This window comes from Dipodomys spectabilis, unplaced genomic scaffold (assembly GCF_019054845.1).
Source record: "Dipodomys spectabilis isolate Male_0828 unplaced genomic scaffold, ASM1905484v1 ptg000094l, whole genome shotgun sequence".
NCBI classification, from domain to species: domain Eukaryota; kingdom Metazoa; phylum Chordata; class Mammalia; order Rodentia; family Heteromyidae; genus Dipodomys; species Dipodomys spectabilis.
Window position 1 is genome coordinate 21,649,182 of NW_024870771.1, and position 20,773 is coordinate 21,669,954.

The window sequence follows — 20,773 nt, forward strand, 5'->3', positions numbered from 1 at the left end:
AGGAGCTTGAGAATGAGCTCAGGGCCTGAGTTTGAGGAAATATATTTGGAAATACAGTGAGATCTCATCTCTTAAGGAGGCAGAGAGAAGAGACAGAGACAGAGACAGACAGAGATTGATTAGAAGACTATATATACTCTGATAAGGAATAGTCTAGCAGGAGGATAGGCTCATCATGTACTTGTGCACAACCAAATATAAATCTAAAATATGCTAATCCACCAACTGGGAAAATGAACACATCAGACAATGATGGATCACACAGTTAAAACACAGTCAAAAGAATGAAGAACAAAGAACAAATTACTTGAACAAGAAGGGGATCTGAGGCTTGGAGCAGTGAGGCAACTTAGCCCATAGATACTCAGTCAATGGCAGAGCTGAAAATAAAAAACCTGATTCCATCGTTAGCCTCCTCTAGAAAGACAGAGCTTTAGAATGTATTTAGATTAAAAAGATATATTCAAGGTAAACCAATTTGATCTTCAGTATTCAATTAAAGAAGTTCAAAAAGAAAAAAATCCAAACAGTTGAAAAGAAGTGTAAGTATAAAATAGATGTAACGGAAAATGCCTAAAACTCAACACTAAAAGCAAGTTCTTTGAGAAACTTAGTAGATAAACACCTTAAAATATCAGGTGAGAAGGGCAAGTCTGGCTTAGTGGCAGACCATATGCTTATGGCAGACCATATTCCTGAGCTCTACACCCCACCAAGACAAAAGCCAGAAGAGCCAACGGAAAGAGAAATCAACAGAGAATTAAAATTTGAGAAAGACATAAAGATGTACAATGAGTTATGCATTACTACAAATATAGAAGAGATTTTAAGAATTGTAAATTAATGGGCTGGGAAGGTGGCTCAGTGGTAGAGCGCTTGCCTTGCATGCACGAGGCCCTGGGTTTGATTCCTCCGCACCACATAAGCAAAAAGAAAAGCAGGAAGTGACGCTGTGGCTCAAGTGGTAGAGCGCTAGCCTTGAGCTGAAGAGCTGAGGGACAGCGCCCAGGCCCAGAGTTCAGGCCCCATGACCGGACCCCTCCCCACCCCCCAAAAAAAGAACTGTAAATTAATAGTATAAAAAACATCTGCCTATACATTTGAAGACTTAAATTCTTATTATCTTTTCAGAAAATAAATGATCAAAATTTGCCAAGAAATAAAAAACCAAGAAAACAATAGAAAAGTAAAGAAGTCTGGAATCTCCCAACTCCTTCTCTTCTCCACTTAAAAACATAGAAGGTGTAGACAATTGTATGGTGGCAATCCCAGGTTTTCAGAGATTTAAAAATAAAAGAGAAAGAAGAAAAAGACTATAGCCATGCAGTTCATTCATGAAAAGTTCAACTCCCTACACATCCAAAAGGAACAAAGAGAAAATAATAAAATGGAATAAATGACAAGAACATTCTGAATAAAATATTAGCAAACAGCCCAGATTTTTCTAGTCTTAGTGAAGTCTATTTGCCACATAAAAGTGGAAAGAAGGCAAAAGAGAGGTGTAATTTAGTGAATCACTGGTCTTCCTCACTGTCCAATGTTGCAACGTAGGAACAATGAGCAACCTCCTGAATGAAAAGACAGTTGTTTTCATGGAATGTTTCTATGGCCTGAGAAAATGAATCCTCATGTCCCAGTACCATTACAATTGAGCCCTTGTTGTCCTTGACTTTAGATGCCATGAACTAACTCAAGTATAACCTTACAAAGACATCATGTAGGTACTGGGTAGTGAGTACTATATAGGTACTGGGTAGTGGTCTCCTGACTCTAAACTCTGTATCTATCTATCTATCTATCTATCTATCTATCTATCTATCTATCTATCTATCTATCTATCTAGTATATACAAAATATATACTGGTAAAGTATACATATGCATATAATATGTATGTATATGCATACAATATTATAGGATAGCTCTGTGTGGATGCCTAAATATGTTAGAAGATTGTTGGCTTCTATGAAGGGACTGAATCGCTAGGAGGCTGGGGATCCTTTGATATACTCACCTTGGTATGCTATTCTGTGTGTTTTGTGCAAAATGCAGGCATTATCTATCTTCAAAACAGAATAATAAAGACAGGATAGCATATTGAAGAGACAGGCAATCCAAAATCAATAGAAATAAGTGAACATTTGTTAATACCATGTGTGCAAGCAGGTGGATAAGGAACTTGTACTGAACAATTTTCCAAATATAGAATCAATATGTTTATTTTTCCTCCCAAAGCAAAAGAATAGGGGACATGAAGCTGAAGAACATTAGACAAACAGAGCATATTCAAATATCTATTTCTTCTTTTTTTTCAGAGCTCAGATGAAGTGATTAATGTTATGGTATATTGTTTGGTCTCCTTTCTGTCATTAATAACCCAATACGAAAGGCTAAATTACAATGAAAATGGATTTTGGAGGTAGAAGTAGGGCTTACAGTTCTGGTTCAAGGTGGGAGCCTGCATTTGGTGACAGCCCTTTGGGAAACAGAGTACCAGGAAATTCAAGAGATCATATAACCAGAGCCAGGAGCATACAACAAACCTGGCAAAACTGACTTGAACATGAGACCAACTCTCAAGGTGATCAATGAACCCATTTGGGTTGCCATTAATTTCAAGAATAGATTAGTCTATTTATGGGGGCAGAGCCTTCATCTCCTCTTAGAAATCTCCTCCAGGCTCACTTACTTGTTAATATCTCAGAATGGAAAATAAATTTCGACATGAGTTTCAGGGGGAAAAACATATTCTACTTATGACATATATGAACAATACCTCAACTTTAAAAATAAATTAATTTTCCAAAAGAGAAATAATATATCCACAACATAGAATACTGCTCAGAAAGAAAAACAAAGTGTTAATAAAATGTTAGTGTTAATGTCTGTGTGTGTGTGTGAGAGAGAGAGAAAGCAAGAGAGAGAGAGAGAGAGAGAGAGACAGACAGAGACAGACAGACAGACAGAGACAGACAGAGACAGAGAGAGAAACAGAGAGTTCATCTCAATCAGTAAAAAATAAATAAGCAAGAGTAAGAAAGGACTGGTACATATAAAAACATGAATGAATCACAAAGGTGTATGATAATTGGAAGAAACTAGTTTCTCAAGATTACATGTTGTAATACTTCATTCATTTGATAATCATAGACAGAACTACAGTGCACAAGAATGGTTTTCCAAGTGGGTGATTATAAAGGATAATTATAAGAAATTGGTGACAGGTGGTGGAATTGTCCTGTACCTTTGTTATAATGATAGTTAAAAATTCATAAAACTGTTCATCAAAATGCCTGAATCTACTATACAGTAAATTTTAAAACAGAATCTTAAAAAACTAAACAAATTATGCCAAAGTCCATTTTGACACATAGAAGCATTGCTTCTATACCAAGAATCAATAATGTTTTTCTGATGATGGAATGTTTGGGTTATAATTATCTTGAATGTTTTCAATGTGACCACCGTCACACTCTGCACTCTTATTCAGAAAGAATGAGGAAGTTGTTGGGGCATTGTCCTCTTAGAAATGTGATGTCTACACATACTAATCATCCTTTCATGGGAAAGCCATTCCAACTAGAAGCTGTTATATGGTCATGACACACCAGGTGACACATTGCACAGTTCACTGTGACAAGGACTATCCAACAGAAGTAAATGCCCAGGGATTCAGGGGTAGCATTGAATTGGGAAAGCAATTTCAACACAAATTTCTTCCCTATGGTGACTTAACAACTTCAATCATGTCTCCTCAAGACAGAGAGGAAACATCAAGTCCTACAGGCTCTCCTGAAGACACAGCATGAAATACCAGGTGTTCCAGTTGATGATCTTAAGTATCTTGACATATTACTCATTGTCCCTGCTTCTCATCTATGAAGAAAGTTTAACTGTCATCTCAGATTAGTTTTGATGTATTTTTTTCATGAACATCTAGCTTATTTTGGGTGGCAGATAGGCAAGAAGGGAGGTACTGGAATTTGAACTTAGGACCTTACAGTCTCAGGGTAGTCAATCTACCACCTGAGCCACATTCTCAGTGCTTTGCTTTTACTATATTTTGAATACACACACACACACACACACACACACACACACAAACACATACACACATATACAGAGGGAGTGAGAAAGGAGGAGAGAGAGAGAGAGAGAGAGAGAGAGAGAGAGAGAGCGCATCTAGGCCAGCTGGGTTTACTATTTATGCTTCCCATGTAGCTGGCTGCCACTTTGCCCAGCTTGTTTTTAAGTTATAAAGATGCTGTACAGAGGGATTACAGTTACATGAGTAAGGTAATGAGTACATTTCTTGTCTAATATTATTACCTTCTTCTTTGTTTTTCTCCTACTATCCCTTCCCTTCCTCACTTCCCCCACTCACCTCCCCCCTCAAGTTGTAAAGTTTGTTTTCAACATAGTCTTTTGTGAGTATCTCTTCTTTTCTTTTCTTTCTTTTTCTTTTTTTTGGGGGGGTCCCAAGATATGGGTTTTTCTTTGTCATTGTTGCTTTAATGTACTGTGATTTTTTTTTCTTTTTTTTTTCTTGCCATTTGTGGGGCCTGAACTCTGGGCCTTGGCGCTGTCCCTCAGCAATTCAGCTCAAGGCTTGTGCTCTACCACTTGAGCCACAGCGCCACTTCCAGCTTTTTTTCCTGCTTATATGGTGCTGAGGAATCGAACCCAGGGCCTCATGCATGCAAGGCAAGCGCTCTACCACTGAGCCACCTTCCCAGCCCTCTTGTGAGTATCTCTTGTGAGTATCATTGTTGCAATGGGTCATCCTGTGTCCTTGTTTCAGCATTTTGTTATTCCCCTTCCCCTCTCCAAATTAGATAAATGTATATACAAGATGGAGGGTACCAACATCAAATACAATGACAACAGGAAATATACTATAGGGGGAAGAACATACAAAAGAAACAAAAATCTGGGCACCAGTGGCTCATGCCTGTAATCCTAGCTAAGGCTGAGATCTATGGACTGTGGTTCAAAGCCAGCCCAGACAGGAAAGTCCGTTGAGACTTACCTCCAATTAACCACCAGAAAACTGTAAGTGGTGCTGTGGCTCAAGTGTTAGAGTGCTTACCTTGAGCTGAAGAGCTGAGGGACAGCACCCAAGCCCAGAGTTCAAACCCCCAAATGGCAAGAAGAAAAGAGAAAAAATCACAGTACATTAAAGCAACAATGACAAAGAAAAACCCATATCTTGGGTTTCATTTCATTTAACATCATCTTATATGATCACATGTACATAGCTTTTGAGCTTTTCTGTTCATCTGATAAGATTATCCTAAACATAAACTAATTATTGCAAATAAAGGAAAACATGGGACCTATATTTCTTTGGGTCTGGCTTATTTCACTTAATATGATTTTTTTTCAACTGCTTATTTAATGACTTTGTCTAAGACTTATTCTAAAGAAGCCTAGGAAAACCCATTGTCATAGGAAAGGTGGGTGGATAGTGTGAACCATCTTTCCTCTGAGGAGCTATGTAGAATTATCCTGCAGAAAAGGCTATATAAGAGGTTGGGCTACAGCATCAGAAGTGTTTAATTTGAATTCTAGTTGTAAAATACATCTGCTACATGACCTAGCGAAACTATATAAACATCTATGACCCTAGTTTCCTCTTTGACAGTGGTGAGAAGATTAGATCTGATAGTGTATATAATGTGCTTAGTACCAGATCTGATGCCTAGGATGTATCCAACAAGTGGCAGCTTTTGTAGGACAAGTCTTCAATGTCACAATTATATATCTAAATGGAAAGAAGAGGGAGGACTCAGGAAACATATTCAAATCCTCTTTAGTTCCCAGTTCTCCTTTCGTCTGTTTGAAGTATAACTTAAAACCTCCAGAAAAAAAAAATCACAATTCTTCTAGCTCTTGATGATAGCTTAGTGACTCTGGAGGATCCTGGAGGCCAGAGCTGTAAGATAGTTTTCTAGGTTCGTTACTTTTGCATTGATGTGACCAGATTTCTGACATGAACAACTTAAAGGAGGAAAGATTTATTTTAGTTCATGATTTCAGAGGTTTCAGTCCATGGTTGCTTTACCCCCATGCACCCAGGCAGAATATCACAGTGCCAGGAGCATGTGCAAGAGGAACTCCTTCCCTGCCCTCACAGTAGATAGCAAGCGGAATAAAATGAATACAGGAAGAAACCACAGCAAGGTATGGCCTCTACTTACTCCAACTAGGCCTCATAGCCTAGTTCATAGCACCTCCCCAAGCAGCACCATTAGTTGGAGACCGAGCACTCAACACATAAGCCTACAGGAGACATTTCAGATTCAAAACATAACACCCATCTTTTTAAGGAAAAGAAACCACAAATAACCCTCTTCTTCTGCATACCTATCTCCAAATACTTCTCTGCTCTATTGTTTATATTCTCTCTCCCTCTCTCCACCCCCCCCCATAGCTTAACTTTTTGGGAGAATTGTTTGTGTTTGTCTAGACTTTCTCCTATCTCATTCATAGTGTAACTGTCTGTATTTTACTGCAATTGCGCTCCCTAAGGGTGCTGATGGGTTCCTTGACTCCAAGTCCAGAGACTGCCTTTCACTTTTTCCGCTCATAGACCTCTGAGAATGTGGCTTTGAGAGTATTTGCCTCAGTGTCCTGGGACATTCACGCTTTCCTTTGACGTTTAGGTTCTACACTCTTCTACCTGTCCTCTACCTTTCTGACTCTTCCTTTTCAGTTTGATTTAAGCTAATGCTTTCTTTGCCTGTCCTCTAGGTGAGAAAGTTTATTATGGCAGGCCTTCATGCTTTACACACCCTTTTGAAATATCATCTAAGCCACAATCTCAATATGAAAGCTATCTTGATGACTCCCAATTTTGCCTTTAGCTGAAATCTTTCTGCTTCTAAACCATAGACCTTTATATTCATTTAAAACTTCATTTAGTTGTTTCACAAACACCTTAGTTTTAGATTTCAATATTGTAATTTGGATGCACAAAATGTACATCAGGAAGCATGCTAAAGGAAGAAAAGTGAGACAGAGAAAGAAGGCAAGACCAGAGAGATTGAATTAATAAGCAGGCTATTGCTGTAGACTAGTGGGGTTCAGCCTCACTGGGGTCCCTCTGCTACACTGGATAGAGAATGCTTCTCAAGTGATGTAGATGAAAAACAGAGTGCACTTCCTGACACTTCCTGTCACTCACTGTTGATCACTCCTGGGGCCTTAATTCCTAAATTTTGGGTCTGGCTCATTCTGGAGGCCGAAGAATGACCTCAGAGAATTATGGAAGTGGACTTCTTGAATAATCTGCCTGCAGGGAACTTCTATATAGTCAAAGAGGCATGAATTAGTTACTAGTACTCTCAACCCATATGATCAATCATAGGTTTTCATAAATATGAACATTTTATGGAGGTAGAAGCCACAACATCCTAATACACTTTCCTAGACATCCCATGCTCTAGCTTTTGCATACACCTTTAACCTCATGTCTTACCCCTTTCCTATTTACCTATTACATCGAAACATATCTCTCCCTCCATTATGCTCAGTTACTTTCTCCAACCGTTAAAACTTTGCTCATTCTCTCTTCCTCTGATTAAGAGTTATTATCCTCAGATCACAATTAAAAGCCACTTTCCAGAAGTCTTCCCTGATCTCTAATGCTATAAAAATCCCATAACACCTTAACATGGTATTTTTCATATTGACTAATAGGTCATTCACTCATTAGATTCACTGTTCTCCTTCCAAGTTGAGAGTTTTATTAGGTAAGAGGTCATATAGTTTTAATCATTGTGCTATCATAGCCACACTGAGCTAACTGGCACATATTAGAAATAACCTATATCTATTGAATGGATAAATTCCATCACTGATTGAGTTAGGGCTAAAGGATTAACTCCATCCAGTGGCAAAAGCAATAAATATGTAAATTAGCCTGGTTGTTGACTTTTTCTCAAATGCCTGAAATCTGAGACTTCAAAGCAGTTTTTATATTTGAATATCACAAAGCAAAGAAAGGCTTTTCTTTGAAGTCAGCGTGAGTCTTGTCAGTCCAAAAAGCCCATGGCCAGGAGAAAGTGTGGTATCAATATACCTACTTCCCACCTGCTGTGGAAGAATTTATCTCAGCTCTGAGGTAAAGCCAAGAAGTTATGATTCCCAGAAAATCAAACCGATGATCTTTCCAGAGCCCTTACTTTTAGCAACCCAGCACAATCAGTCTATTCATCTTTCTGGTAATGATTTTTTTTCTTCCTCAAAGCACTCAGTCCATTTTCCATTGCTGACATATAATCCAGAAATAATAGAGGTCAGTCTAGTATAACTCATATCCCAAAAAGGAAAGTGCCAACACCCTGAAAGAAAAGTTCTGAATTAAGCATTCCCCCAAATAGTTCTCAGCCTATCTGGGGTGGGGGTTATAAAAGGGCCTATTCAGTTATAGAGGGTATTTCTCTTTGTTGTTTATTATAAATATGTCCTTCTTATGGAAAGCCTAAAATTTGCAAACATAACTATTACAGTCAAAGTCTTAATCTAAAAATTATTTCTAGTTCTATTTTCTGGAAAATTTCTACTTGGAAATATGAAAATTTTAGTTATCTCTCTCACCATTTTTTGTGTGTCTGTTAGTTTTGGGGCTTGAACTCAGTGTCTGGGCTGTATCCCTCTGCTCAAGGATGGATTGCTACCATTTGAGCCACAGCTCCATTCCTGACTTTTCTTATTAGAGACGAGAGACTCATGGACTTTCTTGCATGGGCCAGTTTCAAACAGCAATCTTCAGATATCAGCCTCCTTGAGTAGTTAAGAGCTTATAGGTATGAGTCATCTGTGTCTGGTTTGAATTGATCTCTTTTAAATTGTAAACTTGTACTATGTAGCAATGCACAGCCGAAACAGATGACCAGATCCCCAGTGAATACATAATGTATGTAAGAAATAAATATTTGCTGTTTCAATCATTGGGATTTGGGTATATGCTAGTCCATTTTTTATTGCTATAACAAAATCCTCAAGGCAGGTGAGGTAAGAAGAAAATAGGTCCACTTAGTTCACAGTTTTAGAGGCTTTAAATCCAAAATTAGGTAGCCTCAGCAGTTTGGCCTCTGGTGAGAGTCAAGTAGCATCATAGTAGAAGCATATACACGAGCCATAGCACACTGCAAAACAGAAAGCCAGAAAGAGGTTTAGAAATCAAGCTTGCTCTCAGGACAGCTCATTTTCAATGTAGCTCAGGTCTACTGCAAGGTACCTTAGTCTCTTCTGATGGCTTAATTCTTTCCAGTGAACTAAGGACTTCTCCATAGACCACACCTATTTAAATGCCCACTATCTCTCACTACCACACTGGGGACCAAACTCCTAATATGTGAAACTTTGGGGGAAAACTACATCCAAACCTTCTATATTCAAAACCACTTTGGATGGAGGCACAACAATAAGGCAGTTGGAAGCCTAGCATGGTGGCACATGCTGGTAACCCTAAGCTTTTGGGAGACTCAGGCAGGACAATCACGAGTTCAAGGCCAGCCTGGGCTACATAATGAGTTAAAATCCAGTGTGGGATATATCTCAAGACGCTGTCTTGTCTCAAAATAAATTTTTTAGAACAAGGAATCTGACAATTTGGAGAACCAAGTATCCAGTTCTGTCACTGAATGGGCCAGTTTGGAGAGTAAAATATAACTAGACCAAGTCAGTGTGTCTAATAACGCCCTTTTTGACTGACCTTACCCATTCCAACTTACAGAATTCCTTACATCAAAACCAGATCATGACCTTGCAAGCCTTCATGGACACACAGAATGTGAGGTTGGCTTTTTTTATGTTTTTATTATGTGACCAAAATAAGACCATTATCAGTAACATATAAAACCTAAAAAAATGTTTTTTTACTAGCAGCTCTTAGTTGTCCAAGAGGATTTTACTGTGATATTTTCATATTTTCAAGCAATGCTCCTTAATCAACTCACCCATTGTATTATTGTTTCTCATTCCCCTTCCCCTTCCTTAAATAAATTTCAAGATGTTTTACTTTTCTAGTTCATATATGTGTATAAACTAATTAGAGAGTATTCACCTTGTGTATTGGCCTTCCATCCGTCCACTGATGCCTGCCTTCCAACAGAGCCTGTTTTACTTTCCCATCACTCCTTTTTAAATCTATTTTTCAGTGTATGTTAATTGCTCAAAGGGGTTTCACCACTATGTTTCAAGCATGCAGTATATTTTAGCCAGATGGACCTCCTCTGGAGAGAAACAGAAAAGCAGAACCATAAAGCTAGGAGTCAAGCTGAGCATGAGTGCAGTCTCTCCCCCCCCACTCACCCGCTAAGACATGCGCACCTCTCAGGAAGTAGCTCCATACTTTCCTTTTCTGGTAGGTGGAACTTCTTGGTGGAAAACAGTTGAAACAATGTGCTGTGGATTGAAGTAAGCGCAGGAAAAAAGTTAGGGGGTTTACAAGGCCTTCTATCATTTCAATTTAGGTTTTCTAAATGACAAACATTGTAGATGTTCAATTTATCCAGTATAATACCTGTCCTGGGAGATGTTAAGTTCAGAGCTCTCGATCTTCAAGGATCTTTGCTTAAAGATCCTATACTCTATGGAATCATAGGAGTCTGGGTCAAATAGAACTATACTTAGGGGATAATAGGCTCCCCTGAGTCTTAAGAACAAATCTCTGGGAGAAAACATCCCTAAAGGAGAACCTGGATAAAAGGGTGTAAAAAAGGAAGAGGGAGTTCCATTATCTTGGTTTAATGCTACAGAGCCCTCTGGGCCTGATTTCAGCCTCTGGCTGAAGTAATAAATGATGAAAACCGTCCTCACTGGTAGCCTCTTTCCTCCACACATTCCTCATTTACCAAATGAAGGATATACAACACTAGTCCTTGAAACCTGGCCTAATGCAGTAGGTTTCAATACATCAGGAGTGTGTAATTTGGCTTTGAGTTCCTGCCAAAGAAGTGAATTGCTGCAGAAATGAATTGCACTGAAGCTGAGCAGTTTGAAGGAAGAAGAAAGAGCACAGTACCCTGACAGCTTGGAAAAAACAACCAATTGATCATATGACTGTCATGTGGGATTTATCAGTTAAGTAAACAGGCATGTGTTTGACTTCCAAAGTGATAAAATGCCTTAGGCCTCTGCATGTTCACACACACACACACACACACACACACACACACACATACACACACACCACACTCTTACAGAAAACCAAGATGGATAGACAGATAGAAAGAAAGGGAGAGGAAAGGAGAGGAATCTCTCTTCTTTTTAACAGATATATAAACTGTATAACAATCTGAGTCACTTTTAGTCAAATGCCTTTTTTATGTGTAACAGCAAAACCACAAGCTCACTATGGGAAGAGAAAGAGTCTGGCATTACATTTTCAATCATAATTATTTTCTTTGCATAAATCTTGAAGAAAAAGTTTTCATATTACCTTTTTTTCAGCCTTTGAAACAGCTTTTTGCTGATTTATTAGAGATGAGTTCTCTTAAATTTTTTGCCAAACTGACTTCAAACTATGATCCTCCGGATTATAGCCTTCTAATTGCAGACTTACTCAAGTCTTATCAGATGATCCCTTACCTTCATCTTCTTATCCTTGAATGACATTCCATTATAGTTGAGAGCACACTTTGTTTATTCACTGATCTACTGATGGACATTTTGTTTTTAACTTCTTGAATAATGGTGCTATGAGCATTCATGCATAAGGTGTTTCTTTGTTACATGTTTTCATGTTACAAACATTATCATGTTTGTGTATTTGTGAGTGGAATTGCTGGGTCAAATGGTGGCTAATTTCATGTTTCAATTCTCCTTTTGAGGTATTTTCCCAGAGTTTTCTAAAGTGGAAACCATTTTTCATTCCTACCAGTAGTAGTATATATGGCTTTCAGTTTCTCCGTATTGTTACAAATACTTTATTTTCTTTATTCTGTTGAAAAAGAAATCTTGGAATTGAGATGGGTGTGCTTGCCCTGGCTGCAGTTACACAGGCCCTGTCAGATGATCCCTTACTATACTGCTCCAGCTTAGGAAAAAGTAGGCTAGGAAGAGGCAACCTTTAGAGGGAAGGCCTTTGTGGGGCTAATGAACCAATGATAGGCCAAGTCTTCACTGACAACATTCATCTGGGAGTTGTTCAGATTGAAGCAACTTGGAAGCGAGCTAATAAGCATCCTTAAGGAACTTCCGTGGAGGTAAATTCCCCTGGATGAAAACAACCGGAGATTTGGGTTGCCCAATAACTTCCCAGCAAAGATAACTGGCTTTTAGGTTTGTCAACATTGTATCCTTGTTCTTATAGATTGTAGAGGAGCATGCCAACCAAATACCTAAGACTATTGAACTGTAACGATGGTAACAATATGTAGAAAATTTACCATATTCCAAATGTCCCTAGTTTCCATAAGAACTTTTCTTCAGTTTACTTTACATTCCCTTTCTTTCTCTATTGAAACCATTAGAGAAAAGTCACCTGTGCAGTAGATAGCAAAATTCTGTTTCTATCAATATAGGTCCTTCAGAAGACATACAGGTGGCACATAGACATTAGAATCTAAGATCCAGGATCTCACTTCTCTGTTTTTGAACATTAATTCAGTGTTTCTATATGCTGGCTAACCCTCAAAAGTGTACCTTTTCTGTGTATTTTTCCCAGTTAGAAAATGTAGATCTGTGGGCTGGGAAGGTGGCTCAGTGGTAGAGTGCTGGCCTTGCATGCATGAGGCCCTGAGTTGATTCCTCAGCAACCCATAAGCAGAAAAAGCCGGAAGTGGTGCTGTGGCTCACATGGTAGAGCGCTAGCCTTGAGCTAAAGAGCTGAGGGACAGTGCCCAGGTCCAGAGTTCAGGCACCACATCTGGCAAAAAAAAAAAAATGTAGATCTGTATCATATGGTTTGAAGAAGAAACAAAGTTGAAGGCTGAAGTAGACTGAAAGTTTACGACATACCTCCATTCATTTATTTAAATCCTAACCCTCAGTGTATGAAGAGGTGAAGTTTAGAAGGTAATTCCTAAGGATAGAGTCCTCAGGCATAGGATTAGCACCTTATACAAGTCACCCTACAGAGCTAGCTCATGATATTTTCCACTATGGGAATATAAAATATGAGCAGTCTGTAGTCTGTCATCCAGAGGAAGACCTTCATCAGAACCTAGCTATGCTGGCATCTTGGTCTAAGGCTTCCATCCTCTTGAATACGTTTTTGTTGTTTACAGGTGAACTAGTCTATGGTAGCTTGTTGCTATAGTCAGCAAAAGCCACAAAATGAAGCCGGGTGCCAGAGGCTCACTCCTGTAATCCTAGGTACTCAAGAGACTGAGATCTGAGGATCACAGTTCAAAGCCAATCCAGGGAGGAAAGTCTCTGAGAGTCTTATATCCAATAAACTCAGAAAAAAACAGAAGTGGTGATGTGGCTCAATTGATAGAGTGCTAGCCTTGAGCACAAAGAGAGTCAGGGACAACACACAGACCTAGTTCAAGCCCCAGGACCAGCAAAAACAAGTAAACAAACAAACAAACAAAAACCTAAAACATAAAAATCTCTTATGAAATAATCCTTAACTGTTCATAATACTTTCTTTTAAAGATTTATAATGGAAGTTTTAAGTGAAGATATTTGTTCCATGAATCTGTCAACTTTACTAATTCAAATTTAACAGATACATATATAAATTTCCTTTAGAAAAATGTAATGTACACCTAATATGTGCAAGATGTTTTACTCAGTATGTCTCCCAGGAATAGCAGTGACAAGTATGTCCTCCTGAATTAAGTTCTACGAACTCAGCTGAGAGAGTAAGGAAAATTCTAGGAATTCAACTCTGGGAGAGCCAGCACTGTCAGAGAACAGCCAATAAAATCCAAGTCCAAAACTGAAAAATAAGCCTTTAATTCTTTAATGCAGGTGCTATAGTCAAGAGTTTAAATCTGGAGAAATTGCCCCTTCCTCCACTTTGTTTCCTAAGAGCCAGATGTATCAGACAGATGTGTAGATCTTAGGCAAAAGGTTGTGGCAGTTGTGGGCCCTGAGATGAGAAGAGCTAGGGGAAAGGATTATTTGTTGAAAATGCTGGGTCGTGAGTCACAGTGGGGAAATGTCTGCAAGGTTCGTCCTTACCCCCCACCCCTACCATAGAGAGGACATGGACCCAGCAGGGCCACCTAGGAATGAGGGCCCTGGGGCTAGGACAGATCTAGTGTTAGGAGGGCAGCTGTCTCTGGGAAGATTGCCTTGCAAGTTCAGGCTTGCCTAATAAACCCTTAACCATTGCCTAAGGTCAGGCTTGAAAGATTGTATATATAGGTGGTTAATCAAGAAGTAGACTCCTCATTAGCATCTGGACAATAAATATGGAAGTCAAAGCCAGTCTCAGTGGGGTGGTAAGTTCTAACAATTACGCAAGCAAGAAAATCAACAAACAAAACAAACAGAAAATAAAACCAGAAAGGGAGGCAGAGAGGAAATAGAGGTGAAGGGGTCAGGGGATGTGACATGTGATCCAGGAAAAGATGAAGGCAGCCCTCCTGGAAAGGAGGGCCTGAGACAGTCACGTTGGGAATCTGGCACTCTGCGTACCTAGAGGAGAGCTGTCTCACAGCTCTAACATGGAGGACTTCGTGATAAGTGGGAGGAAGCCTGTTAGTGTAGAATTGAGTGAGCGGAGGGGGAGGTCATGGAGAAACAGACTATATGGCACTGGTCCTTACCAGACTTTACTGCTGTATGAGGCAAGAGGCCACAGGGGATTCTGAAGACATGAGTGGCATGCTCTGTTGCTGGTTCCCTTCCTCAGAAAAGATTTAAGGCAGAAGATGAGGTTGTGTTAAGTGAGAGAGAGAGAGAGACAGAACCCTTAGGAGCCCATGGCAATAATCCCACACAAGGAGATGGTTAGACTGGACCCAGATGGAAAGATTGAAAGTAGAGCAAAGGCATTTTTGTTTGTTTGTTTGTTGTTTTAACTTTGAAACTCCATTCTATAAAACCTGGATTTGTCATAGCATGTTTTTATATTTTCTCCCATCCTGAGACCTGGCTGAAATCTGAATGCATGTTATACTGAGCTGACATGGTGTGATTGTTGTCACCCAGCTGGTGGTTCATTTAATTAAAAACTTTCAAGTCAGATACTGGTGGCTCACAACTGTAATCCTAGCTATTCAGGAAAGTCTCTAAGTTCAAGGTCATCCTGGGTAAAAACAGTCTGATAAACTCCATCTCTAAAATCATCAGAAAGCCAGACTGGAGTTGTACCTAGCAAACTTGAGATCCTGCATTCATGTCCCAGTATTGATAGCATACACGCACACACACACACACACACACACACACACACACACACACACACTAAAACTATGCAGTGATGCAGTGATGCATGTATGTAATTTCAGCTACTCAGGAGGCTGAAGGATTATTGTGTAAACTAAGAGTTTGAGACCAGCCGGAACAACCTAGTGAAAACCAATCTCAAAATAAAGAAAAGAAGAGAGGAGAAGAGGGGGATGGGAAGGCAGGGGAGAACAGTAGAGGAGAAAGAAAACCTTCCTGTGATACCACCAGGTAATTGCTTGTCTCAATCTGTATACATACATTTACTGTGACAAATTGGAATATTATATCAATAAATGTGGCTTTTCTGACTACTTCCTTTAGCTTGTCCTGTCATCCCTCCATATCCATACATTCTGCATCCTCTGCTTCAACCAACAAGTAGAACATATTTGAAAATAATTGAATCCATTGAACACATGCAACCATATTTTTAGCATTATTCCGTAAACAATCAAATATAGCAACTAAATACATAGCAGTGGGAATTCTGGGTAATCTAGATGATTTAAAATAGAGAGATGGGGTATATAAATTATATACAAACACTACACTTTTCATATTAGGGATTTGAGCATCTGTAGATTTAGATGTGGGTGGAGTGACTTGAAACCAATCTCTCAGAAATGGAGCAAAATCTGTTAACTGGTTAGTTAGTTACTAACCCTCCTGTGATATCATCTGATAACTTACAGCACCAATCTATAGGTAAAAATATAGCAAATTCAGATTTTATGTAACTGAATTTGAAAGTTGAACATCTTTGCTCAGAAGCACATCATGTTCTTTGCTTACTTCAATTAACAATGTCTCACCTGTGCACTTGGAAAGTCATTGTTCTCTACCTGTGTCTGATCTCTTTCTTCCTATCTCAGGCCTCCAACAAGCACTGAAGACTGGAATCATGGTAACCTTTCCAAAAGCAAAGTTGATTTCCCCTGCAGTGTATGTAAGTCTCTGTGATGCTATATAGTTGCTATAGAAATCATTCCAAATCAGATACCTTCATATCGAACCCTCATGTCCATTCCTACCTGTTATGTCTCCAGCTTTGTTTTCCTTTTATACTATATATAGGCTGCACAGAAGCCTCAGTTTCCAGTAGGTCAAAGGTCAAGTTCCAGCTACACACCTTTCCAACTGTTTCTGTTGCCCTTTCCCCAACAGCTGCTGGTTCTTCGAGAGCTGGTTCAGTTGGCATGGCTTAGGGGAAACTTCTTGATCTTCCAAGCATACACCATTGTTTAGCTTCTTACAAAACATGGAGGAAAATGTATCTGTTTACCTACCTGTCTTCTCTAGAGAGCTGTGAGCTCAGAACCCCATTCATATTTTTTGTATATGATGAACATAGTAATATACTTGGCACAGGTAATTATGCAATATTTGTAAGAATCGGTTTTGGCTAAATTAGATTTTATGAACTATAATTCCTTCTCCTACAATATGTAGATAATAGCAGCAGCAATCTCACAAAAGTATTTTGGATTTTGAAATTATTTAAAACAGTGTCCAAGCCAAGAATGCTTGACGTGAGTCCCAAATAGGTATTTGGTTTTTAAAATATATAACAATGTAAATAGTACTACAGTTACATTTTCATTAATCAGAATGTATTTTAATCCCATCTGGAAATGGTGGCATCTATTTTTATGCCTTAGAATGGGATCTGTCCTATCACAAAACGTTTTAGTGTGTTCAATTAAAAAAAAAGTAGTGAAAAGAGACGGTAACCCCATTTCATTTTTCTCTTGGTGGCGAAGTCCTGAGATCTGTGATTATTTGAAGATTCTAAATATAGAGCACTGATGACCCAAAAACTCTTCTCAAATTTCATCTTTTCTAATAGCTTTTAAAAGCATGCTCCTGGGAGTATTATCTCTTGTGTCACTTCAGGTAATGTTTGCAGTTTACAGTAGTGTATCGAATTTCATCAAACTGATCTTATCCCATAGGGGTCTCTTCTTGTCTACTCAGCTTTGACCATGATAAATGCATTGTTCTAATACTTAGGTTTTATTTTGTCTTCTCATCTTGAGTTAAGCCATTTAATATGTTAGCTAAGTCACTAAGACACCTTTGTGTCTCTGTTATTTCTCTGATGTATGACTTTGTATGAAATTTTGAAAGTATCTTTATGTATGACTTGGGAATTTTTTTTGCTACATTGACTTTGAGATGTCAGTATGGTTTGATTGTCTTGTCAAAGTATATATTGAAATTTAATCACCCTGTGTTGTGTCAATTTTAAAGGATGGACCCTTTAGGAGATGATTAAGCCACAAGTAATACTCTCTCCTGGGTGGGATCCTCCCTCCTCTGTCTCCATCTATCTCCTCCCTCTCCCCCCCTCCACCCTCTTGTCTTCTTTCCTCTTGTTTCCTACCATATGATACTGGAACCAGAATGTTCTCACCAAGTGCCAGAACATTCCTCATGGAACTCTCAGCTGTGAGCTACTACCTTTCTTTTTTTTTTTTATTGTGAAATACCATATAGAGGGGTTACAATTACATGGACAACGTAATGAGTACATTTCTTATCAAGCATTGTTGCCTCCTTCTTTGTTTTTCCTTTCCATCCCTTCCCATCTCCTAACCCCCCCTCCCTGCCTCGCCCCCCCCCTCCCCCCCCCCCCCCCCCCCCCCCCGGCCAAAATTGTAAAGTTTGTTTTTCGACATAACGACTTGTACATCTCATTGTTACAATGGGTCCACTTGTATCCCTATTTAAACGATTTGGATTTGTTTTTTTCCCTTCTCCTCCACAAATTCTACCAACATCAAATACAATGAAAGCAAAGGTTATACCGTGGGGGGAGGGACATACAAAGCAACAAAGAAATCATCTTATAAATATGTTAGAAACAATCACATGAAAGAAAAAACATTTGAATACTTGTCTTGGGGTTCATTTCCTTAACATCAACTTATTGACCTTTTCTGCTTGTCTCAGACATATACTGGTTACTGCAAATAAGGGAAACCATGGGACCTATGCTTCTTTGGGCCTGGCTTACTTCACTTAATATAATTTTTTCCAAGTCTTTCCATTTCTTAACAAATGGGGCAATGCCATTCTTTCTGATGGAGGCATAGAATTCCACTGTGTAAATATACCACATTTTCTTGATCCATTCATCTACTGAGGGGCATCTGGGTTGGTTCCATATCTTAGCTATGGTAAATAATGCTGCAATAAACATAGTCGTGCTGGTAGCTTTAATATGGTCTTGTTTGTGATCATTCGGGTAAATGCCCAAAAGTGGGATTGCTGGGTCATAGGGGAGCTCTATGTGAAGTCTTTTGAGGAACCTCCATACTACTTTCCAAAGTGGTTGGACAAATTTACACTCCCACCAACAATGCAGTAAGGTTCCCTTCTGTCCACATCCCCGCCAGCATCTGTTGTTGTTAGAGTTCTTGATTATAGCCATTCTAACTGGGGTGAGGTGGTATCTCAATGTTGTTTTGATTTGCATTTCTTTTATGGCTAGGGATGTTGCGCATTTCTTCATGTGTCTATTAGCCATCCTTCTTTCCTCTTTAGAGAAGTTTCTCTGTAAGTCTTTAGTCCATTTATTTATTGGGCAGTTGTTTCTTTGAGGATTTGTTGTTGGGGAATTTAATTTTTTGAGTTCCATGTATATTTTAGATATGAGACCCTTGTTTGTTGTATGGCTAGTGAAGATCTTCTCCCAATCAGTGGGCTTTCTATTGATCTTGCTAGCTATGTCCTTTGCCATGCAGAAGCTCTGCAGTTTCATCCAATCCCATTTGTCCAACCTTTCTTTGATTTGTGGTGTTTCTGGGTCTCTATTAAGAAAATTTCGGCCTGTGCCCAGGAGACCTAGGGTTTCTCCTATTCCATCCTGTAATGTTTTCAGAGTGTCTGGACTCCGAGGTCTTTGATCCATTTGGAGTTGATTCTGGTGCAGGGTGATATATAAGGATCTAGCTTTAGTTTTCTACAAGTAGTTAACCAATTTTGCCAGCACCATTTACTGAAGAGGCTGTCTTTCTTCCATTCTATTTTTTTGAGCTCTACCTTTCTGTTCACAATAAATCACCCATGATGCTATGGGTTGGAAGTCTGCTTCTGACCCTGGTGATGTGAGATGTGATACAGTGGAACCTTTGAGAGAGGAGGCCTAGTTGGGGGCAATCAGTAATAGAGTATTTCTGTCATTGCCCTCAGGAAAAACAGTTGATGTAGAACTTGCAGTTAATTCTTAACAGTGTGTTGTTACCTCACATGCTGACACCTGTTGCATATAGTCAACTCTCATTCTGCTTTTCTACCATGTTGTGCTAAGAAAGAACCTCATCAGAGGCTGAGCAAATGAACAGCCAACAAAACTTTGAGCCAAAAAACCTTTTTTCTTCACAAGATACTCAGCCTCAGATATTGTGTTATAGTAGCAAAAGTGATTATTAAATCCTCCCAAGGATTATAAATGAAATTCTTCCATGTATTCATCCTGATTTGTGCACTGTTGTTCATAGTATTTACAATGGCTACCCATTCCTCTTTTTGAGAACTATAGAGTTTATTGAGTAAGTGAGAATGCTATATTTGTATTTACTTCTAATTAGTCCAATCAACCTGAGGTATAAAGAATACTTGGATTATTCTGGCATGTTTTGAACCCCTCATCTTCTTACTGAGCACCTTGACTAATGCTACATGAGGAACAGAAGACAACAGGTACTGTCTGATCTCTCCAGCAGTCTGAATCAGGATCTATTGTGTTCTGGTATGTAGGAGAAAGAGTCTCTGCTTAAGCTAAGGACAGTCCCTCATTTGCACTCAGTTCACTTCTCAAAGACGTTACTACAACAGAGATATCCTTCTCTTCTGTGTCCTCGATTTTCCCTCCTCTCAGGGATGGTTTCTATCAGAAAACTGACCTGTTCCTGACCACCCCCCCCATTCCTGTTTAGCTGCTGTCCAGTCCTCCTGTCCCTTCACAGCAAAACTTTAAAATTTCTTCACCCATTTTCTTTCCTTCATCCATTTCACAAAGGCCTTTGTCACTCGCATGACATCTGAACCTTCTAGGAGATTCCTCAGTGAGCTCCATGTCATCAGTGCAATGGACACTTCTCTGCATTCACTCAATCAGCAGATTTTATCCTAGGAGACCACTCTCTACCACTTGAAACTCTTTGCTTAACTCCCTCTATGCACCACTCTCCTGCTTTTCTGAAATCACTGATCCTTTCCTTGACTACAGGCAAGTAAGTTGAATGTGAACAGTTCTGGCATTTACCTTCTTGAATATCTAATTAGAATCTGAGACCTCTCTGTGTAGTGTGACCATCTTTGAGTGTTACATTTACGATCCTTCTATAATCCAGGGTATGTGACATTCTCTCCACCAACATGTTCCCTTTATTTTCTGCCTTTCTCCTAAACCAG